Below are 25714 nucleotides of genomic sequence, written 5' to 3'. Positions count from 1 at the left end.
TGACAAAATAAATTAGTTTCACGTTCTGTCTCTATGTTTTGTTTCCTCTTGATGTAGCCCTAAGCAGTGATTGGCGAGAAACACTTTCATGGAAAGGGGTTGCCAAGCTTCCAAAAATTACGAATCTCCAGAAATCTCAGCAAATACTTTTTCACCCAAACTGGATGATACTTTCAGGTAATGATCAGTACACTAAGCCCACTTGCTTCACCAAATTTCGTTCTTCTACGTTGAAGCGTTCGTTTCCAGTAACAGTTTGAATTTTTAGGTTTCACTCTGTTTTCTCCTATATTGATAGATGTATTTGGAACTCTAAATCCAACACGGTTTGTGCTAGCTTCTTGAAACTTGACACAGTACAGTAGTTTCACGTTCTATCTCTATGTTTTGTTTCCTCTTGATGTAGCCCTAAGCAGTGACTGGCGAGAAACACTTTCATGGAAAGGGGTTGCCAAGCTTCCAAAAATTACGGATCTCCAGAAATCTCAGCAAATACTTTTTCACCCTAACTGGATGATAATTTAAGGTAATGATCAGTACACTAAGGCGACTTGGTTCCCAAAATTTCGTTCTTCTATGTTGAAGCATTCGTTTCCAGTAACAGTTTGAATTTTTAGGTTTCACTCTGATTTCTCCTATATTGATAGATGTATTTGGAACTCTAAATCCAACATGGTTTGTGCTAGCTTCTTGAAACTTGACACAATAAAGTAGTTTCACGATCTATCTCTATGTTTTGTTTCCTCTTGCTGTAGCCCTAAGCAGTGACTGGCGAGAAACACTTTCATGGAAAGGGGTTGCCAAGCTTCCAAAAATTACGAATCTCCAGAAATCTCAGCAAATACTTTTTCACCCAAACTGGATGATACTTTCAGGTAATGATCAGTACACTAAGGCGACTTGGTTTCCCAAATTTCGTTCTTCTATGTTGAAGCGTTCGTTTCCAGTAACAGTTTGAATTTTTAGGTTTCACTCTGTTTACTCCTATATTGATAGATGTATTTGGAACTCTAAATCCAACACGGTTTGTGCTAGCTTCTTGAAACTTGACAAAATAAATTAGTTTCACGTTCTGTCTCTATGTTTTGTTTCCTCTTGATGTAGCCCTAAGCAGTGACTGGCGAGAAACACTTTCATGGAAAGGGGTTGCCAAGCTTCCAAAAATTATGAATCTCCAGAAATCTCAGCAAATATTTTTTCACCCAAACTGGATGATACTTTCAGGTAATGATCAGTACACTAAGCCCACTTGCTTCACCAAATTTCGTTCTTCTACGTTGAAGTGTTCGTTTCCAGTAACAGTTTGAATTTTTAGGTTTCACTCTGTTTTCTCCTATATTGATAGATGTATTTGGAACTCTAAATCCAACACGGTTTGTGCTAGCTTCTTGAAACTTGACCCAATAAAGTAGTTTCACGTTCTATCTCTATGTTTTGTTTCCTCTTGATGTAGCCCTAAGCAGTGACTGGCGAGAAACACTTTCATGGAAAGGGGTTGCCAAGCTTCCAAAAATTACGAATCTCCAGAAATCTCAGCAAATACTTTTTCACCCAAACTGGATGATACTTTCAGGTAATGATCAGTACACTAAGGCGACTTGGTTCCCAAAATTTCGTTCTTCTATGTTGAAGCATTCGTTTCCAGTAACAGTTTGAATTTTTAGGTTTCACTCTGTTTTCTCCTATATTGATAGATGTATTTGGAACTCTAAAACCAACATGGTTTGTGCTAGCTTCTTGAAACTTGACACAATAAAGTAGTTTCACGTTTGATCTCTATGTTTTGTTTCCTCCTGATGTAGCCCTAAGCAGTGACTAGCGAGAAACACTTTTATGGAAAGGGGTTGCCAAGCTTCCAAAAATTACGAATCTCCAGAAATCTCAGCAAATACTTTTTCACCCAAACTGGATGATACTTTCAGGTAATGATCAGTACACTAAGGCGACTTGGTTCCCAAAATTTCGTTCTTCTATGTTGAAGCATTCGTTTCCAGTAACAGTTTGAATTTTTAGGTTTCACTCTGTTTTCTCCTATATTGATAGATGTATTTGGAACTCTAAATCCAACACGGTTTGTGCTAGCTTCTTGAAACTTGACAAAATAAATTAGTTTCACGTTCTGTCTCTATGTTTTGTTTCCTCTTGATGTAGCCCTAAGCAGTGATTGGCGAGAAACACTTTCATGGAAAGGGGTTGCCAAGCTTCCAAAAATTACGAATCTCCAGAAATCTCAGCAAATACTTTTTCACCCAAACTGGATGATACTTTCAGGTAATGATCAGTACACTAAGCCCACTTGCTTCACCAAATTTCGTTCTTCTACGTTGAAGCGTTCGTTTCCAGTAACAGTTTGAATTTTTAGGTTTCACTCTGTTTTCTCCTATATTGATAGATGTATTTGGAACTCTAAATCCAACACGGTTTGTTCTAGCTTCTTGAAACTTGACACAGTACAGTAGTTTCACGTTCTATCTCTATGTTTTGTTTCCTCTTGATGTAGCCCTAAGCAGTGACTGGCGAGAAACACTTTCATGGAAAGGGGTTGCCAAGCTTCCAAAAATTACGAATCACCAGAAATCTCAGCAAATACTTTTTCACCCTAACTGGATGATAATTTAAGGTAATGATCAGTACACTAAGGCGACTTGGTTCCCAAAATTTCGTTCTTCTATGTTGAAGCATTCGTTTCCAGTAACAGTTTGAATTTTTAGGTTTCACTCTGTTTTCTCCTATATTGATAGATGTATTTGGAACTCTAAATCCAACACGGTTTGTGCTAGCTTCTTGAAACTTGACACAATAAAGTAGTTTCACGTTCTATCTCTATGTTTTGTTTCCTCTTGATGTAGCCCTAAGCAGTGACTGGCGAGAAACACTTTCATGGAAAGGGGTTGCCAAGCTTCCAAAAATTATGAATCTCCAGAAATCTCAGCAAATATTTTTTCACCCAAACTGGATGATACTTTCAGGTAATGATCAGTACACTAAGGCAACTTGGTTCCCCACATTTCGTTCTTCTACGTTGAAGCGTTCGTTTCCAGTAACAGTTTGAATTTTTAGGTTTCACTCTGTTTTCTCCTATATTGATAGATGTATTTGGAACTCTAAATCCAACACGGTTTTTGCTAGCTTCTTGAAACTTGACACAATGAAGTAGTTTCACGTTCTATCTCTATGTTTTGTTTCCTCTTGCTGTAGCCCTAAGCAGTGACTGGCGAGAAACACTTTCAGGGAAAGGGGTTGCCAAACTTCCAAAAATTACGAATCTTCAGAAATCTCAGCAAATATTTTTTCACCCAAACTGGATGATACTTTCAGGTAATGATCAGTACACTAAGGCGACTTGGTTCCCCACATTTCGTTCTACGTTGAAGCGTTCGTTTCAAGTAACAGTTTGAATTTTTAGGTTTCACTCTGTTTTCTCCTATATTGATAGATGTATTTGGAACTCTAAATCCAACACGGTTTGTGCTAGCTTCTTGAAACTTGACACAATAAAGTAGTTTCACGTTCGATCTCTATGTTTTGTTTCCTCTTGATGTAGCCCTAAGCAGTGACTGGCGAGAAACACTTTCATGGAAAGGGGTTGCCAAGCTTCCAAAAATTACGAATCTCCAGAAATCTCAGCAAATACTTTTTCACCCAAACTGGATGATACTTTCAGGTAATGATCAGTACACTAAGCCCACTTGCTTCACCAAATTTCGTTCTTCTACGTTGAAGCGTTCGTTTCCAGTAACAGTTTGAATTTTTAGGTTTCACTCTATTTACTCCTATATTGATAGATGTATTTGGAACTCTAAATCCAACACGGTTTGTGCTAGCTTCTTCAAACTTGACACAATAAAGTAGTTTCACGTTCTATCTCTATGTTTTGTTTCCTCTTGCTGTAGCCCTAAGCAGTGACTGGCGAGAAACACTTTTATGGAAAGGGGTTGCCAAGCTTCCAAAAATTACGAATCTCCAGAAATCAGCAAATACTTTTTCACCCAAACTGGATGATACTTTCAGGTAATGATCAGTACACTAAGGCGACTTGGTTCCAAAAATTTCGTTCTTCTATGTTGAAGCATTCGTTTCCAGTAACAGTTTGAATTTTTAGGTTTCACTCTGTTTTCTCCTATATTGATAGATGTATTTGGAACTCTAAATCCAACACGGTTTGTGCTAGCTTCTTGAAACTTGACACAATAAAGTAGTTTCACGTTCGATCTCTATGTTTTGTTTCCTCTTGATGTAGCCCTAAGCAGTGACTGGCGAGAAACACTTTTATGGAAAGGGGTTGCCAAGCTTCCAAAAATTACGAATCTCCAGAAATCTCAGCAAATACTTTTTCACCCAAACTGGATGATACTTTCAGGTAATGATCAGTACACTAAGGCGACTTGGTTTCCCAAATTTCGTTCTTCTATGTTGAAGCGTTCGTTTCCAGTAACAGTTTGAATTTTTAGGTTTCACTCTGTTTTCTCCTATATTGATAGATGTATTTGGAACTCTAAATCCAACACGGTTTGTGCTAGCTTCTTGAAACTTGACACAGTACAGTAGTTTCACGTTTGATCTCTATGTTTTGTTTCCTCTTGATGTAGCCCTAAGCAGTGACTGGCGAGAAACACTTTCATGGAAAGGGGTTGCCAAGCTTCCAAAAATTACGAATCTCCAGAAATCTCAGCAAATACTTTTTAACCCAAACTGGATGATACTTTCAGGTAATGATCAGTACACTAAGGCGACTTGGTTTCCCAAATTTCGTTCTTCTACGTTGAAGCGTTCGTTTCCAGTAACAGTTTGAATTTTTAGGTTTCACTCTGTTTACTCCTATACTGATAGATGTATTTGGAACTCTAAATCCAACACTGTTTGTGCTAGCTTCTTGAAACTTGACAAAATAAATTAGTTTCACGTTCTGTCTCTATGTTTTGTTTCCTCTTGATGTAGCCCTAAGCAGTGATTGGCGAGAAACACTTTCATGGAAAGGGGTTGCCAAGCTTCCAAAAATTACGAATCTCCAGAAATCTCAGCAAATACTTTTTCACCCAAACTGGATGATACTTTCAGGTAATGATCAGTACACTAAGCCCACTTGCTTCACCAAATTTCGTTCTTCTACGTTGAAGCGTTCGTTTCCAGTAACAGTTTGAATTTTTAGGTTTCACTCTGTTTTCTCCTATATTGATAGATGTATTTGGAACTCTAAATCCAACACGGTTTGTTCTAGCTTCTTGAAACTTGACACAGTACAGTAGTTTCACGTTCTATCTCTATGTTTTGTTTCCTCTTGATGTAGCCCTAAGCAGTGACTGGCGAGAAACACTTTCATGGAAAGGGGTTGCCAAGCTTCCAAAAATTACGAATCTCCAGAAATCTCAGCAAATACTTTTTCACCCTAACTGGATCATAATTTAAGGTAATGATCAGTACACTAAGGCGACTTGGTTCCCAAAATTTCGTTCTTCTATGTTGAAGCATTCGTTTCCAGTAACAGTTTGAATTTTTAGGTTTCACTCTGATTTCTCCTATATTGATAGATGTATTTGGAACTCTAAATCCAACATGGTTTGTGCTAGCTTCTTGAAACTTGACACAATAAAGTAGTTTCACGATCTATCTCTATGTTTTGTTTCCTCTTGCTGTAGCCCTAAGCAGTGACTGGCGAGAAACACTTTCATGGAAAGGGGTTGCCAAGCTTCCAAAAATTACGAATCTCCAGAAATCTCAGCAAATACTTTTTCACCCAAACTGGATGATACTTTCAGGTAATGATCAGTACACTAAGGCGACTTGGTTTCCCAAATTTCGTTCTTCTATGTTGAAGCGTTCGTTTCCAGTAACAGTTTGAATTTTTAGGTTTCACTCTGTTTACTCCTATATTGATAGATGTATTTGGAACTCTAAATCCAACACGGTTTGTGCTAGCTTCTTGAAACTTGACAAAATAAATTAGTTTCACGTTCTGTCTCTATGTTTTGTTTCCTCTTGATGTAGCCCTAAGCAGTGACTGGCGAGAAACACTTTCATGGAAAGGGGTTGCCAAGCTTCCAAAAATTATGAATCTCCAGAAATCTCAGCAAATATTTTTTCACCCAAACTGGATGATACTTTCAGGTAATGATCAGTACACTAAGCCCACTTGCTTCACCAAATTTCGTTCTTCTACGTTGAAGTGTTCGTTTCCAGTAACAGTTTGAATTTTTAGGTTTCACTCTGTTTTCTCCTATATTGATAGATGTATTTGGAACTCTAAATCCAACACGGTTTGTGCTAGCTTCTTGAAACTTGACCCAATAAAGTAGTTTCACGTTCTATCTCTATGTTTTGTTTCCTCTTGATGTAGCCCTAAGCAGTGACTGGCGAGAAACACTTTCATGGAAAGGGGTTGCCAAGCTTCCAAAAATTACGAATCTCCAGAAATCTCAGCAAATACTTTTTCACCCAAACTGGATGATACTTTCAGGTAATGATCAGTACACTAAGGCGACTTGGTTCCCAAAATTTCGTTCTTCTATGTTGAAGCATTCGTTTCCAGTAACAGTTTGAATTTTTAGGTTTCACTCTGTTTTCTCCTATATTGATAGATGTATTTGGAACTCTAAAACCAACATGGTTTGTGCTAGCTTCTTGAAACTTGACACAATAAAGTAGTTTCACGTTTGATCTCTATGTTTTGTTTCCTCCTGATGTAGCCCTAAGCAGTGACTAGCGAGAAACACTTTTATGGAAAGGGGTTGCCAAGCTTCCAAAAATTACGAATCTCCAGAAATCTCAGCAAATACTTTTTCACCCAAACTGGATGATACTTTCAGGTAATGATCAGTACACTAAGGCGACTTGGTTCCCAAAATTTCGTTCTTCTATGTTGAAGCATTCGTTTCCAGTAACAGTTTGAATTTTTAGGTTTCACTCTGTTTACTCCTATATTGATAGATGTATTTGGAACTCTAAATCCAACACGGTTTGTGCTAGCTTCTTGAAACTTGACACAATGAATTAGTTTCACGTTCTATCTCTATGTTTTGTTTCCTCTTGATGTAGCCCTAAGCAGTGACTGGCGAGAAACACTTTCATGGAAAGGGGTTGCCAAGCTTCCAAAAATTACGAATCTCCAGAAATCTCAGCAAATACTTTTTCACCCAAACTGGATGATACTTTCAGGTAATGATCAGTACACTAAGGCGACTTGGTTCCCCACATTTCGTTCTGCTACGTTGAAGCGTTCGTTTCCAGTAACAGTTTGAATTTTTAGGTTTCACTCTGTTTTCTCCTATATTGATAGATGTATTTGGAACTCTAAATCCAACACGGTTTGTGCTAGCTTCTTGAAACTTGACACAATAAAGTAGTTTCACGTTCGATCTCTATGTTTTGTTTCCTCTTGATGTAGCCCTAAGCAGTGACTGGCGAGAAACACTTTCATGGAAAGGGGTTGCCAAGCTTCCAAAAATTACGAATCTCCAGAAATCTCAGCAAATACTTTTTCACCCAAACTGGATGATACTTTCAGGTAATGATCAGTACACTAAGGCGACTTGGTTTCCCAAATTTCGTTCTTCTACGTTGAAGCGTTCGTTTCCAGTAACAGTTTGAATTTTTAGGTTTCACTCTGTTTACTCCTATACTGAGAGATGTATTTGGAACTCTAAATCCAACACGGTTTGTGCTAGCTTCTTGAAACTTGACAGAGTACAGTAGTTTCACGTTCTATCTCTATGTTTTGTTTCCTCTTGATGTAGCCCTAAGCAGTGACTGGCGAGAAACACTTTCATGGAAAGGGGTTGCCAAGCTTCCAAAAATTACGAATCTCCAGAAATCTCAGCAAATACTTTTTCACCCAAACTGGATGATACTTTCATCTAATGATCAATACACTAAGGCGACTTGGTTTTCCAAATTTCGTTCTTCTATGTTGAAGCGTTCGTTTCCAGTAACAGTTTGAATTTTTAGGTTTCACTCTGTTTACTCCTATATTGATAGATGTATTTGGAACTCTAAATCCAACACGGTTTGTGCTAGCTTCTTGAAACTTGACAAAATAAATTAGTTTCACGTTCTGTCTCTATGTTTTGTTTCCTCTTGATGTAGCCCTAAGCAGTGACTGGCGAGAAACACTTTCATGGAAAGGGGTTGCCAAGCTTCCAAAAATTACGAATCTCCAGAAATCTCAGCAAATACTTTTTCACCCAAACTGGATGATACTTTCAGGTAATGATCAGTACACTAAGCCCACTTGCTTCACCAAATTTCGTTCTTCTACGTTGAAGCGTTCGTTTCCAGTAACAGTTTGAATTTTAGGTTTCACTCTGTTTTCTCCTATATTGATAGATGTATTTGGAACTCTAAATCCAACACGGTTTGTGCTAGCTTCTTGAAACTTGACACAATAAAGTAGTTTCACGTTCGATCTCTATGTTTTGTTTCCTCTTGATGTAGCCCTAAGCAGTGACTGGCGAGAAACACTTTCATGGAAAGGGGTTGCCAAGCTTCCAAAAATTACGAATCTCCAGAAATCTCAGCAAATACTTTTTCACCCAAACTGGATGATACTTTCAGGTAATGATCAGTACACTAAGGCGACTTGGTTTCCCAAATTTCGTTCTTCTACGTTGAAGCGTTCGTTTCCAGTAACAGTTTGAATTTTTAGGTTTCACTCTGTTTACTCCTATACTGATAGATGTATTTGGAACTCTAAATCCAACACGGTTTGTGCTAGCTTCTTGAAACTTGAAACAGTACAGTAGTTTCACGTTCTATCTCTATGTTTTGTTTCCTCTTGATGTAGCCCTAAGCAGTGACTGCCGAGAAACACTTTCATGGAAAGGGGTTGCCAAGCTTCCAAAAATTACGAATCACCAGAAATCTCAGCAAATACTTTTTCACCCTAACTGGATGATAATTTAAGGTAATGATTAGTACACTAAGGTGACTTGGTTCACAAAATTTCGTTCTTCTATGTTGAAGCATTCGTTTCCAGTAACAGTTTGAATTTTATGTTTCACTCTGTTTTCTCCTATATTGATAGATGTATTTGTAACTCTAAATCCAACACGGTTTGTGCTAGCTTCTTGAAACTTGACACAATAAAGTAGTTTCACGACCTATCTCTATGTTTTGTTTCCTCTTGCTGTAGCCCTAAGCAGTGACTGGCGAGAAACACTTTCATGGAAAGGGGTTGCCAAGCTTCCAAAAATTACGAATCTCCAGAAATCTCAGCAAATACTTTTTCACCCAAACTGGATGATACTTTCAGGTAATGATCAGTACATTAAGGTGACTTCGTTCCCAAAATTTCGTTCTTCTATGTTGAAGCATTCGTTTCCAGTAACAGTTTGAATTTTTAGGTTTCACTCTGTTTACTCCTATATTGATAGATGTATTTGGAACTCTAAATCCAACACGGTTTGTGCTAGCTTCTTGAAACTTGACAAAATAAATTAGTTTCACGTTCTGTCTCTATGTTTTGTTTCCTCTTGATGTAGCCCTAAGCAGTGACTGGCGAGAAACACTTTCATGGAAAGGGGTTGCCAAGCTTCCAAAAATTACGAATCTCCAGAAATCTCAGCAAATACTTTTTCACCCAAACTGGATGATACTTTCAGGTAATGATCAGTACACTAAGCCCACTTGCTTCACCAAATTTCGTTCTTCTACGTTGAAGCGTTCGTTTCCAGTAACAGTTTGAATTTTTAGGTTTCACTCTGTTTTCTCCTATATTGATAGATGTATTTGGAACTCTAAATCCAACACGGTTTGTGCTAGCTTCTTGAAACTTGACACAATAAAGTAGTTTCACGTTCTATCTCTATGATTTGTTTCCTCTTGATGTAGCCCTAAGCAGTGACTGGCGAGAAACACTTTCATGGAAAGGTGTTGCCAAGCTTCCAAAAAGTACGAATCTCCAGAAATCTCAGCAAATACTTTTTCACCCAAACTGGATGATACTTTCAGGTAATGATCAGTACACTAAGGCGACTTGGTACCCCACATTTCGTTCTTCTACGTTGAAGCGTTCGTTTCCAGTAACAGTTTGAATTTTTAGGTTTCACTCTGTTTTCTCCTATATTGATAGATGTATTTGGAACTCTAAATCCAACACGGTTTGTGCTAGCTTCTTGAAACTTGACACAATAAAGTAGTTTCACGTTCTATCTCTATGTTTTGTTTCCTCTTGATGTAGCCCTAAGCAGTGACTGGCGAGAAACACTTTCATGGAAAGGGGTTGCCAAGCTTCCAAAAATTACGAATCTCCAGAAATCTCAGCAAATACTTTTTCACCCAAACTGGATGATACTTTCAGGTAATGATCAGTACACTAAGGCGACTTGGTTCCCAAAATTTCATTCTTCTATGTTGAAGCATTCGTTTCCAGTAACAGTTTGAATTTTTAGGTTTCACTCTGTTTTCTCCTATATTGATAGATGTATTTGGAACTCTAAATCCAACACGGTTTGTGCTAGCTTCTTGAAACTTGACACAATAAAGTAGTTTCACGTTCGATCTCTATGTTTTGTTTCCTCTTGATGTAGCCCTAAGCAGTGACTGGCGAGAAACACTTTTATGGAAAGGGGTTGCCAAGCTTCCAAAAATTACGAATCTCCAGAAATCTCAGCAAATACTTTTTCACCCAAACTGGATGATACTTTCAGGTAATGATCAGTACACTAAGGCGACTTGGTTCCCAAAATTTCGTTCTTCTATGTTGAAGCATTCGTTTCCAGTAACAGTTTGAATTTTTAGGTTTCACTCTGTTTTCTCCTATATTGATAGATGTATTTGGAACTCTAAATCCAACACGGTTTGTGCTAGCTTCTTGAAACTTGACACAATGAATTAGTTTCACGTTCTATCTCTATGTTTTGTTTCCTCTTGCTGTAGCCCTAAGCAGTGACTGGCGAGAAACACTTTCATGGAAAGGGGTTGCCAAGCTTCCAAAAATTACGAATCTCCAGAAATCTCAGCCAATATTTTTTCACCCTAACTGGATGATAATTTAAGGTAATGATCAGTACACTAAGGCGACTTGGTTTCCCAAATTTCGTTCTTCTATGTTGAAGCGTTCGTTTCCAGTAACAGTTTGAATTTTTAGGTTTCACTCTGTTTACTCCTATATTGATAGATGTATTTGGAACTCTAAATCCAACACGGTTTGTGCTAGCTTCTTGAAACTTGACACAGTACAGTAGTTTCACGTTCTATCTCTATGTTTTGTTTCCCCTTGATGTAGCCCTAAGCAGTGACTGGCGAGAAACACTTTCATGGAAAGGGGTTGCCAAGCTTCCAAAAATTACGAATCTCCAGAAATCTCAGCCAATATTTTTTCACCCAAACTGGATGATACTTTCAGGTAATGATCAGTACACTAAGGCGACTTGGTTTCCCACATTTCGTTCTTCTATGTTGAAGCGTTCGTTTCCAGTAAGAGTTTGAATTTTTAGGTTTCACTCTGTTTACTCCTATATTGATAGATGTATTTGGAACTCTAAATCCAACACGGTTTATGCTAGCTTCTTGAAACTTGACACAATAAAGTAGTTTCACGTTCGATCTCTATGTTTTGTTTCCTCTTGATGTAGCCCTAAGCAGTGACTGGCGAGAAACACTTTTATGGAAAGGGGTTGCCAAGCTTCCAAAAATTACGAATCTCCAGAAATCTCAGCAAATACTTTTTCACCCAAACTGGATGATACTTTCAGGTAATGATCAGTACACTAAGGCGACTTGGTTCCCAAAATTTTGTTCTTCTATGTTGAAGCATTCGTTTCCAGTAACAGTTTGAATTTTTAGGTTTCACTCTGTTTTCTCCTATATTGATAGATGTATTTGGAACTCTAAATCCAACACGGTTTGTGCTAGCTTCTTGAAACTTGACACAATAAAGTAGTGTCACGTTCTATCTCTATGTTTTGTTTCCTCTTGATGTAGCCCTAAGCAGTGACTGGCGAGAAACACTTTCATGGAAAGGGGTTGCCAAGCTTCCAAAAATTATGAATCTCCAGAAATCTCAGCAAATATTTTTTCACCCAAACTGGATGATACTTTCAGGTAATGATCAGTACACTAAGGTGACTTGGTTCCCCACATTTCGTTCTTCTACGTTGAAGCGTTCGTTTCCAGTAACAGTTTGAATTTTTAGGTTTCACTCTGTTTTCTCCTATATTGATAGATGTATTTGGAACTCTAAATCCAACACGGTTTGTGCTAGCTTCTTGAAACTTGACACAATAAAGTAGTTTCACGTTCGATCTCTGTGTTTTGTTTCCTCTTGATGTAGCCCTAAGCAGTGACTGGCGAGAAACACTTTCATGGAAAGGGGTTGCCAAGCTTCCAAAAATTACGAATCTCCAGAAATCTCAGCAAATACTTTTTCACCCAAACTGGATGATACTTTCAGGTAATGATCAGTACACTAAGGCGACTTGGTTTCCCAAATTTCGTTCTTCTACGTTGAAGCGTTCGTTTCCAGTAACAGTTTGAATTTTTAGGTTTCACTCTGTTTACTCCTATACTGATAGATGTATTTGGAACTCTAAATCCAACACGGTTTGTGCTAGCTTCTTGAAACTTGAAACAGTACAGTAGTTTCACGTTCTATCTCTATGTTTTGTTTCCTCTTGATGTAGCCCTAAGCAGTGACTGCCGAGAAACACTTTCATGGAAAGGGGTTGCCAAGCTTCCAAAAATTACGAATCACCAGAAATCTCAGCAAATACTTTTTCACCCTAACTGGATGATATTTAATGTAATGATTAGTACACTAAGGTGACTTGGTTCACAAAATTTCGTTCTTCTATGTTGAAGCATTCGTTTCCAGTAACAGTTTGAATTTTTAGGTTTCACTCTGTTTTCTCCTATATTGATAGATGTATTTGTAACTCTAAATCCAACACGGTTTGTGCTAGCTTCTTGAAACTTGACACAATAAAGTAGTTTCACGATCTATCTCTATGTTTTGTTTCCTCTTGCTGTAGCCCTAAGCAGTGACTGGCGAGAAACACTTTCATGGAAAGGGGTTGCCAAGCTTCCAAAAATTACGAATCTCCAGAAATCTCAGCAAATACTTTTTCACCCAAACTGGATGATACTTTCAGGTAATGATCAGTACATTAAGGTGACTTCGTTCCCAAAATTTCGTTCTTCTATGTTGAAGCATTCGTTTCCAGTAACAGTTTGAATTTTTAGGTTTCACTCTGTTTACTCCTATATTGATAGATGTATTTGGAACTCTAAATCCAACACGGTTTGTGCTAGCTTCTTGAAACTTGACACAGTACAGTAGTTTCACGTTCTATCTCTATGTTTAGTTTCCCCTTGATGTAGCCCTAAGCAGTGACTGGCGAGAAACACTTTCATGGAAAGGGGTTGCCAAGCTTCCAAAAATTACGAATCTCCAGAAATTTCAGCCAATATTTTTTCACCCCAACTGGATGATACTTTCAGGTAATGATCAGTACACTAAGGCGACTTGGTTTCCCACATTTCGTTCTTCTATGTTGAAGCGTTCGTTTCCAGTAAGAGTTTGAATTTTTAGGTTTCACTCTGTTTACTCCTATATTGATAGATGTATTTGGAACTCTAAATCCAACACGGTTTGTGCTAGCTTCTTGAAACTTGACACAATGAATTAGTTTCAGGTTCTATCTCTATGTTTTGTTTCCTCTTGTTGTAGCCCTAAGCAGTGACTGGCGAGAAACACTTTCATGGAAAGGGGTTGCCAAGCTTCCAAAAATTACGAATCTCCAGAAATCTCAGCAAATACTTTTTCACCCAAACTGGATGATACTTTCAGGTAATGATCAGTACACTAAGGCGACTTGGTTTCCCAAATTTCATTCTTCTACGTTGAAGCGTTTGTTTCCAGTAACAGTTTGAATTTTTAGGTTTCACTCTGTTTACTCCTATACTGATAGATGTATTTGGAACTCTAAACCCAACACGGTTTGTGCTAGCTTCTTGAAACTTGACACAGTACAGTAGTTTCACATTCTATCTCTATGTTTTGTTTCCTCTTGATGTAGCCCTAAGCAGTGACTGGCGAGAAACACTTTCATGGAAAGGGGTTGCCAAGCTTCCAAAAATTACGAATCTCCAGAAATCTCAGCAAATATTTTTTCACCCAAACTGGATGATACTTTCAGGTAATGATCAGTACACTAAGGCGACTTGGTTCCCCACATTTCGTTCTTATACGTTGAATCGTTCGTTTCCAGTAACAGTTTGAATTTTTAGGTTTCACTCTGTTTTCTCCTATATTGATAGATGTATTTGGAACTCTAAATCCAACACGGTTTGTACTAGCTTCTTGAAACTTGACACAATAAAGTAGTTTCACGTTCGATCTCTATGTTTTGTTTCCTCTTGATGTAGCCCTAAGCAGTGACGGGCGAGAAACACTTTCATGGAAAGGGGTTGCCAAGCTTCCAAAAATTAGGAATCTCCAGAAATCTCAGCAAATACTTTTTCACCCAAACTGGATGATACTTTCAGGTAATGATCAGTACACTAAGGCGACTTGGTTCCCAAAATTTCGTTCTTCTATGTTGAAGCATTCGTTTCCAGTAACAGTTTGAATTTTTAGGTTTCAATCTGTTTTCTCCTATATTGATAGATGTATTTGGAACTCTAAATCCAACACAGTTTGTGCTAGCTTCTTGAAACTTGACACAATAAAGTAGTTTCACGTTCGATCTCTATGTTTTGTTTCCTCTTGATGTAGCCCTAAGCAGTGACTGGCGAGAAACACTTTTATGGAAAGGGGTTGCCAAGCTTCCAAAAATTACGAATCTCCAGAAATCTCAGCAAATACTTTTTCACCCAAACTGGATGATACTTTCAGGTAATGATCAGTACACTAAGGCGACTTGGTTCCCAAAATTTCGTTCTTCTATGTTGAAGCATTCGTTTCCAGTAACAGTTTGAATTTTTAGGTTTCACTCTGTTTTCTCCTATATTGATAGATGTATTTGGAACTCTAAATCCAACACGGTTTGTGCTAGCTTCTTGAAACTTGACACAATAAAGTAGTTTCACGTTCTATCTCTATGTTTTGTTTCCTCTTGATGTAGCCCTAAGCAGTGACTGGCGAGAAACACTTTCATGGAAAGGGGTTGCCAAGCTTCCAAAAATTACGAATCTCCAGAAATCTCAGCAAATACTTTTTCACCCAAACTGGATGATACTTTCAGGTAATGATCAGTACACTAAGGCGACTTGGTTCCCAAAATTTCGTTCTTCTATGTTGAAGCATTCGTTTCCAGTAACAGTTTGAATTTTTAGGTTTCACTCTGTTTTCTCCTATATTGATAGATGTATTTGGAACTCTAAATCCAACACGGTTTGTGCTAGCTTCTTGAAACTTGACACAATAAAGTAGTTTCACGTTCGATCTCTATGTTTTGTTTCCTCTTGATGTAGCCCTAAGCAGTGACTGGCGAGAAACACTTTTATGGAAAGGGGTTGCCAAGCTTCCAAAAATTACGAATCTCCAGAAATCTCAGCAAATACTTTTTCACCCAAACTGGATGATACTTTCAGGTAATGATCAGTACACTAAGGCGACTTGGTTCCCAAAATTTCGTTCTTCTATGTTGAAGCATTCGTTTCCAGTAACAGTTTGAATTTTTAGGTTTCACTCTGTTTTCTCCTATATTGATAGATGTATTTGGAACTCTAAATCCAACACGGTTTGTGCTAGCTTCTTGAAACTTGACACAATAAAGTAGTTTCACGTTCTATCTCTATGTTTTGTTTCCTCTTGATGTAGCCCTAAGCAGTGACTGGCGAGAAACACTTTCATGGAAAGGGGTTGCCAAGCTTCCAAAAATTACGAATCTCCAGAAATCTCAGCAAATACTTTTTCACCCAAACTGGATGATACTTTCAGGTAATGATCAGTACACTAAGGCGACTTGGTTTCCCAAATTTCGTTCTTCTACGTTGAAGCGTTCGTTTCCAGTAACAGTTTGAATTTTTAGGTTTCACTCTGTTTACTCCTATACTGATAGATGTATTTGGAACTCTAAATCCAACACGGTTTGTGCTAGCTTCTTGAAACTTGACACAGTACAGTATTTTCACGTTCTATCTCTATGTTTTGTTTCCTCTTGATGTAGCCCTAAGCAGTGACTGGTGAGAAACACTTTCATGGAAAGGGGTTGCCAAGCTTCCAAAAATTACGAATCACCAGAAATCTCAGCAAATACTTTTTCACCCTAACTGGATGATAATTTAAGGTAATGATCAGTACACTAAGGCGACTTGGCTTCCCAAATTTCGTTCTTCTATGTTGAAGAGTTCGTTTCCAGTAACAGTTTGAATTTTTAGGTTTCACTCTGTTTACTCCTATATTGATAGATGTATTTGGAACTCTAAATCCAACACGGTTTGTGCTAGCTTCTTGAAACTTGACATAATAAAGTAGTTTCACGATCTATCTCTACGTTTTGTTTCCTCTTGCTGTAGCCCTAAGCAGTGACTTGCGAGAAACACTTTCATGGAAAGGGGTTGCCAAGCTTCCAAAAATTAAGAATCTCCAGAAATCTCAGCAAATACTTTTTCACCCAAACTGGATGATACTTTCAGGTAATGATCAGTACACTAAGGCAACTTGGTTTCCCAAATTTCGTTCTTCTATGTTGAAGCGTTCGTTTCCAGTAACAGTTTGAATTTTTAGGTTTCACTCTGTTTACTCCTATATTGATCGATGTATTTGGAACTCTAAATCCAACACGGTTTATGCTAGCTTCTTGAAACTTGACACAGTACAGTAGTTTCACGTTCTATCTCTATGTATTGTTTCCTCTTGATGTAGCCCTAAGCAGTGACTGGCGAGAAACACTTACATGGAAAGGGGTTGCCAAGCTTCCAAAAATTACGAATCTCCAGAAATCTCAGCAAATACTTTTTCACCCAAACTGGATGATACTTTCAGGTAATGATCAGTACACTAAGGCGACTTGGTTTCCCAAATTTCGTTCTTCTACGTTGAAGCGTTTGTTTCCAGTAACAGTTTGAATTTTTAGGTTTCACTCTGTTTACTCCTATACTGATAGATGTATTTGGAACTCTAAATCCAACACGGTTTGTGCTAGCTTCTTGAAACTTGACACAGTACAGTAGTTTCACGTTCTATCTCTATGTTTTGTTTCCTCTTGATGTAGCCCTAAGCAGTGACTGGCGAGAAACACTTTCATGGAAAGGGGTTGCCAAGCTTCCAAAAATTACGAATCTCCAGAAATCTCAGCAAATACTTTTTCACCCAAACTGGATGATACTTTCAGGTAATGATCAGTACACTAAGGCGACTTGGTTCCCAAAATTTCGTTCTTCTATGTTGAAGCATTCGTTTCCAGTAACAGTTTGAATTTTTAGGTTTCACTCTGTTTTCTCCTATATTGATAGATGTATTTGGAACTCTAAATCCAACACGGTTTGTGCTAGCTTCTTGAAACTTGACACAATAAAGTAGTTTCACGTTCGATCTCTATGTTTTGTTTCCTCTTGATGTAGCCCAAAGCAGTGACCTGCGAGAAACACTTTTATGGAAAGGGGTTGCCAAGCTTCCAAAAATTACGAATCTCCAGAAATCTCAGCAAATACTTTTTCACCCAAACTGGATGATACTTTCAGGTAATGATCAGTACACTAAGGCGACTTGTTTCCCAAAATTTCGTTCTTCTATGTTGAAGCATTCGTTTCCAGTAACAGTTTGAATTTTTAGGTTTCACTCTGTTTTCTCCTATATTGATAGATGTATTTGGAACTCTAAATCCAACACGGTTTGTCCTAGCTTCTTGAAACTTGACACAATAAAGTAGTTTCACGTTCGATCTCTATTTTTTGTTTCCTCTTGATGTAGCCCTAAGCAGTGACTGGCGAGAAACACTTTCATGGAAAGGGGTTGCCAAGCTTCCAAAAATTACGAATCTCCAGAAATCTCAGCAAATACTTTTTCACCCAAACTGGATGATACTTTCAGGTAATGATCAGTACACTAAGGCGACTTGGTTTCCCAAATTTCGTTCTTCTACGTTGAAGCGTTCGTTTCCAGTAACAGTTTGAATTTTTAGGTTTCACTCTGTTTACTCCTATATTGATAGATGTATTTCGAACTCTAAATCCAACACGGTTTGTGCTAGCTTCTTGAAACTTGACACAGTACAGTAGTTTCACGTTCTATCTCTATGTTTTGTTTCCTCTTGATGTAGCCCTAAGCAGTGACTGGCGAGAAACACTTTCATGGAAAGGGGTTGCCAAGCTTCCAAAAATTACGAATCACCAGAAATCTCAGCAAATACTTTTTCACTCTAACTGGATGATAATTTAAGGTAATGATCAGTACACTAAGGCGACTTGGTTCACAAAATTTCGTTCTTCTATGTTGAAGCATTCGTTTCCAGTAACAGTTTGAATTTTTAGGTTTCACTCTGTTTTCTCCTATATTGATAGATGTATTTGTAACTCTAAATCCAACACGGTTTGTGCTAGCTTCTTGAAACTTGACACAATAAAGTAGTTTCACGATCTATCTCTATGTTTTGTTTCCTCTTGCTGTAGCCCTAAGCAGTGACTGGCGAGAAACACTTTCATGGAAAGGGGTTGCCAAGCTTCCAAAAATTACGAATCTCCAGAAATCTCAGCAAATACTTTTTCACCCAAACTGGATGATACTTTCAGGTAATGATCAGTACATTAAGGTGACTTCGTTCCCAAAATTTCGTTCTTCTATGTTGAAGCATTCGTTTCCAGTAACAGTTTGAATTTTTAGGTTTCACTCTGTTTACTCCTATATTGATAGATGTATTTGGAACTCTAAATCCAACACGGTTTGTGCTAGCTTCTTGAAACTTGACACAGTACAGTAGTTTCACGTTCTATCTCTATGTTTAGTTTCCCCTTGATGTAGCCCTAAGCAGTGACTGGCGAGAAACACTTTCATGGAAAGGGGTTGCCAAGCTTCCAAAAATTACGAATCTCCAGAAATTTCAGCCAATATTTTTTCACCCCAACTGGATGATACTTTCAGGTAATGATCAGTACACTAAGGCGACTTGGTTTCCCACATTTCGTTCTTCTATGTTGAAGCGTTCGTTTCCAGTAAGAGTTTGAATTTTTAGGTTTCACTCTGTTTACTCCTATATTGATAGATGTATTTGGAACTCTAAATCCAACACGGTTTGTGCTAGCTTCTTGAAACTTGACACAATGAATTAGTTTCAGGTTCTATCTCTATGTTTTGTTTCCTCTTGTTGTAGCCCTAAGCAGTGACTGGCGAGAAACACTTTCATGGAAAGGGGTTGCCAAGCTTCCAAAAATTACGAATCTCCAGAAATCTCAGCAAATACTTTTTCACCCAAACTGGATGATACTTTCAGGTAATGATCAGTACACTAAGGCGACTTGGTTTCCCAAATTTCATTCTTCTACGTTGAAGCGTTTGTTTCCAGTAACAGTTTGAATTTTTAGGTTTCACTCTGTTTACTCCTATACTGATAGATGTATTTGGAACTCTAAACCCAACACGGTTTGTGCTAGCTTCTTGAAACTTGACACAGTACAGTAGTTTCACGTTCTATCTCTATGTTTTGTTTCCTCTTGATGTAGCCCTAAGCAGTGACTGGCGAGAAACACTTTCATGGAAAGGGGTTGCCAAGCTTCCAAAAATTACGAATCTCCAGAAATCTCAGCAAATATTTTTTCACCCAAACTGGATGATACTTTCAGGTAATGATCAGTACACTAAGGCGACTTGGTTCCCCACATATCGTTCTTATACGTTGAATCGTTCGTTTCCAGTAACAGTTTGAATTTTTAGGTTTCACTCTGTTTTCTCCTATATTGATAGATGTATTTGGAACTCTAAATCCAACACGGTTTGTACTACCTTCTTGAAACTTGACACAATAAAGTAGTTTCACGTTCTATCTCTATGTTTTGTTTCCTCTTGATGTAGCCCTAAGCAGTGACGGGCGAGAAACACTTTCATGGAAAGGGGTTGCCAAGCTTCCAAAAATTAGGAATCTCCAGAAATCTCAGCAAATACTTTTTCACCCAAACTGGATGATACTTTCAGGTAATGATCAGTACACTAAGGCGACTTGGTTCCCAAAATTTCGTTCTTCTATGTTGAAGCATTCGTTTCCAGTAACAGTTTGAATTTTTAGGTTTCAATCTGTTTTCTCCTATATTGATAGATGTATTTGGAACTCTAAATCCAACACAGTTTGTGCTAGCTTCTTGAAACTTGACACAATAAAGTAGTTTCACGTTCGATCTCTATGTTTTGTTTCCTCTTGATGTAGCCCTAAGCAGTGACTGGCGAGAAACACTTTTATGGAAAGGGGTTGCCAAGCTTCCAAAAATTACGAATCTCCAGAAATCTCAGCAAATACTTTTTCACCCAAACTGGATGATACTTTCAGGTAATGATCAGTACACTAAGGCGACTTGGTTCCCAAAATTTCGTTCTTCTATGTTGAAGCATTCGTTTACAGTAACAGTTTGAATTTTTAGGTTTCACTCTGTTTTCTCCTATATTGATAGATGTATTTGGAACTCTAAATCCAACACGGTTTGTGCTAGCTTCTTGAAACTTGACACAATAAAGTAGTTTCACGTTCTATCTCTATGTTTTGTTTCCTCTTGATGTAGCCCTAAGCAGTGACTGGCGAGAAACACTTTCATGGAAAGGGGTTGCCAAGCTTCCAAAAATTACGAATCTCCAGAAATCTCAGCAAATACTTTTTCACCCAAACTGGATGATACTTTCAGGTAATGATCAGTACACTAAGGCGACTTGGTTCCCAAAATTTCGTTCTTCTATGTTGAAGCATTCGTTTCCAGTAACAGTTTGAATTTTTAGGTTTCACTCTGTTTTCTCCTATATTGATAGATGTATTTGGAACTCTAAATCCAACACGGTTTGTGCTAGCTTCTTGAAACTTGACACAATAAAGTAGTTTCACGTTCGATCTCTATGTTTTGTTTCCTCTTGATGTAGCCCTAAGCAGTGACTGGCGAGAAACACTTTTATGGAAAGGGGTTGCCAAGCTTCCAAAAATTACGAATCTCCAGAAATCTCAGCAAATACTTTTTCACCCAAACTGGATGATACTTTCAGGTAATGATCAGTACACTAAGGCGACTTGGTTCCCAAAATTTCGTTCTTCTATGTTGAAGCATTCGTTTCCAGTAACAGTTTGAATTTTTAGGTTTCACTCTGTTTTCTCCTATATTGATAGATGTATTTGGAACTCTAAATCCAACACGGTTTGTGCTAGCTTCTTGAAACTTGACACAATAAAGTAGTTTCACGTTCTATCTCTATGTTTTGTTTCCTCTTGATGTAGCCCTAAGCAGTGACTGGCGAGAAACACTTTCATGGAAAGGGGTTGCCAAGCTTCCAAAAATTACGAATCTCCAGAAATCTCAGCAAATACTTTTTCACCCAAACTGGATGATACTTTCAGGTAATGATCAGTACACTAAGGCGACTTGGTTTCCCAAATTTCGTTCTTCTACGTTGAAGCGTTCGTTTCCAGTAACAGTTTGAATTTTTAGGTTTCACTCTGTTTACTCCTATACTGATAGATGTATTTGGAACTCTAAATCCAACACGGTTTGTGCTAGCTTCTTGAAACTTGACACAGTACAGTAGTTTCACGTTCTATCTCTATGTTTTGTTTCCTCTTGATGTAGCCCTAAGCAGTGACTGGTGAGAAACACTTTCATGGAAAGGGGTTGCCAAGCTTCCAAAAATTACGAATCACCAGAAATCTCAGCAAATACTTTTTCACCCTAACTGGATGATAATTTAAGGTAATGATCAGTACACTAAGGCGACTTGCTTCCCAAATTTCGTTCTTCTATGTTGAAGAGTTCGTTTCCAGTAACAGTTTGAATTTTTAGGTTTCACTCTGTTTACTCCTATATTGATAGATGTATTTGGAACTCTAAATCCAACACGGTTTGTGCTAGCTTCTTGAAACTTGACATAATAAAGTAGTTTCACGATCTATCTCTACGTTTTGTTTCCTCTTGCTGTAGCCCTAAGCAGTGACTTGCGAGAAACACTTTCATGGAAAGGGGTTGCCAAGCTTCCAAAAATTAAGAATCTCCAGAAATCTCAGCAAATACTTTTTCACCCAAACTGGATGATACTTTCAGGTAATGATCAGTACACTAAGGCGACTTGGTTTCCCAAATTTCGTTCTTCTACGTTGAAGCGTTTGTTTCCAGTAACAGTTTGAATTTTTAGGTTTCACTCTGTTTACTCCTATACTGATAGATGTATTTGGAACTCTAAATCCAACACGGTTTGTGCTAGCTTCTTGAAACTTGACACAGTACAGTAGTTTCACGTTCTATCTCTATGTTTTGTTTCCTCTTGATGTAGCCCTAAGCAGTGACTGGCGAGAAACACTTTCATGGAAAGGGGTTGCCAAGCTTCCAAAAATTACGAATCTCCAGAAATCTCAGCAAATACTTTTTCACCCAAACTGGATGATACTTTCAGGTAATGATCAGTACACTAAGGCGACTTGGTTTCCCAAATTTCGTTCTTCTACGTTGAAGCGTTCGTTTCCAGTAACAGTTTGAATTTTTAGGTTTCACTCTGTTTACTCCTATACTGATAGATGTATTTGGAACTCTAAATCCAACACGGTTTGTGCTAGCTTCTTGAAACTTGACACAATAAAGTAGTTTCACGTTCGATCTCTATTTTTTGTTTCCTCTTGATGTAGCCCTAAGCAGTGACTGGCGAGAAACACTTTCATGGAAAGGGGTTGCCAAGCTTCCAAAAATTACGAATCTCCAGAAATCTCAGCAAATACTTTTTCACCCAAACTGGATGATACTTTCAGGTAATGATCAGTACACTAAGGCGACTTGGTTTCCCAAATTTCGTTCTTCTACGTTGAAGCGTTCGTTTCCAGTAACAGTTTGAATTTTTAGGTTTCACTCTGTTTACTCCTATATTGATAGATGTATTTCGAACTCTAAATCCAACACGGTTTGTGCTAGCTTCTTGAAACTTGACACAGTACAGTAGTTTCACGTTCTATCTCTATGTTTTGTTTCCTCTTGATGTAGCCCTAAGCAGTGACTGGCGAGAAACACTTTCATGGAAAGGGGTTGCCAAGCTTCCAAAAATTACGAATCACCAGAAATCTCAGCAAATACTTTTTCACTCTAACTGGATGATAATTTAAGGTAATGATCAGTACACTAAGGCGACTTGGTTCACAAAATTTCGTTCTTCTATGTTGAAGCATTCGTTTCCAGTAACAGTTTGAATTTTTAGGTTTCACTCTGTTTTCTCCTATATTGATAGATGTATTTGTAACTCTAAATCCAACACGGTTTGTGCTAGCTTCTTGAAACTTGACACAATAAAGTAGTTTCACGATCTATCTCTATGTTTTGTTTCCTCTTGCTGTAGCCCTAAGCAGTGACTGGCGAGAAACACTTTCATGGAAAGGGGTTGCCAAGCTTCCAAAAATTACGAATCTCCAGAAATCTCAGCAAATACTTTTTCACCCAAACTGGATGATACTTTCAGGTAATGATCAGTACACTAAGGCGACATGGTTTCCCAAATTTCGTTCTTCTATGTTGAAGCGTTCGTTTCCAGTAACAGTTTGAATTTTTAGGTTTCACTCTGTTTACTCCTATATTGATAGATGTATTTGGAACTCTAAATCCAACACGGTTTGTGCTAGCTTCTTGAAACTTGACACAGTACAGTAGTTTCACGTTTTATCTCTATGTTTAGTTTCCCCTTGATGTAGCCCTAAGCAGTGACTGGCGAGAAACACTTTCATGGAAAGGGGTTGCCAAGCTTCCAAAAACTACGAATCTCCAGAAATCTCAGCCAATATTTTTTCACCCCAACTAGATGATACTTTCAGGTTATGATCAGTACACTAAGGCGACTTGGTTTCCCACATTTCGTTCTTCTATTTTGAAGCGTTCGTTTCCAGTAAGAGTTTGAATTTTTAGGTTTCACTCTGTTTACTCCTATATTGATAGATGTATTTGGAACTCTAAATCCAACACGGTTTGTGCTAGCTTCTTGAAACTTGACACAATGAATTAGTTTCAGGTTCTATCTCTATGTTTTGTTTCCTCTTGTTGTAGCCCTAAGCAGTGACTGGCGAGAAACACTTTCATGGAAAGGGTTTGCCAAGCTTCCAAAAATTACGAATCTCCAGAAATCTCAGCAAATACTTTTTCACCCAAACTGGATGATACTTTCAGGTAATGATCAGTACACTAAGGCCACTTGGTTTCCCAAATTTCGTTCTTCTACGTTGAAGCGTTCGTTTCCAGTAACAGTTTGAATTTTTAGGTTTCACTCTGTTTACTCCTATACTGATAGATGTATTTGGAACTCTAAATCCAACACGGTTTGTGCTAGCTTCTTGAAACTTGACACAGTACAGTAGTTTCACGTTCTATCTCTATGTTTTGTTTCCTCTTGATGTAGCCCTAAGCAGTGACTGGCGAGAAACACTTTTATGGAAAGGGGTTGCCAAGCTTCCAAAAATTACGAATCTCCAGAAATCTCAGCAAATACTTTTTCACCCAAACTGGATGATACTTTCAGGTAATGATCAGTACACTAAGGCGACTTGGCTTCCCAAATTTCGTTCTTCTATGTTGAAGAGTTCGTTTCCAGTAACAGTTTGAATTTTTAGGTTTCACTCTGTTTACTCCTATATTGATAGATGTATTTGGAACTCTAAATCCAACACGGTTTGTGCTAGCTTCTTGAAACTTGACACAATAAAGTAGTTTCACGATCTATCTCTACGTTTTGTTTCCTCTTGCTGTAGCCCTAAGCAGTGACTTGCGAGAAACACTTACATGGAAAGGGGTTGCCAAGCTTCCAAAAATTAAGAATCTCCAGAAATCTCAGCAAATACTTTTTCACCCAAACTGGATGATACTTTCAGGTAATGATCAGTACACTAAGGCAACTTGGTTTCCCAAATTTCGTTCTTCTATGTTGAAGCGTTCGTTTCCAGTAACAGTTTGAATTTTTAGGTTTCACTCTGTTTACTCCTATATTGATCGATGTATTTGGAACTCTAAATCCAACACGGTTTATGCTAGCTTCTTGAAACTTGACACAGTACAGTAGTTTCACGTTCTATCTCTATGTATTGTTTCCTCTTGATGTAGCCCTAAGCAGTGACTGGCGAGAAACACTTACATGGAAAGGGGTTGCCAAGCTTCCAAAAATTACGAATCTCCAGAAATCTCAGCAAATACTTTTTCACCCAAACTGGATGATACTTTCAGGTAATGATCAGTACACTAAGGCGACTTGGTTTCCCAAATTTCGTTCTTCTACGTTGAAGCGTTTGTTTCCAGTAACAGTTTGAATTTTTAGGTTTCACTCTGTTTACTCCTATACTGATAGATGTATTTGGAACTCTAAATCCAACACGGTTTGTGCTAGCTTCTTGAAACTTGACACAGTACAGTAGTTTCACGTTCTATCTCTATGTTTTGTTTCCTCTTGCTGTAGCCCTAAGCAGTGACTGGCGAGAAACACTTTCATGGAAAGGGGTTGCCAAGCTTCCAAAAATTACGAATCTCCAGAAATCTCAGCAAAAACTTTTTCACCCAAACTGGATGATACTTTCAGGTAATGATCAGTACACTAAGGCGACTTGGTTCCCAAAATTTCGTTCTTCTATGTTGAAGCATTCGTTTC

Source organism: Spermophilus citellus, assembly GCF_964194105.1.
Source record: "Spermophilus citellus genome assembly, chromosome: 8".
Lineage (NCBI taxonomy): Eukaryota > Metazoa > Chordata > Mammalia > Rodentia > Sciuridae > Spermophilus > Spermophilus citellus.
This window is presented reverse-complemented; position numbering follows the sequence as displayed.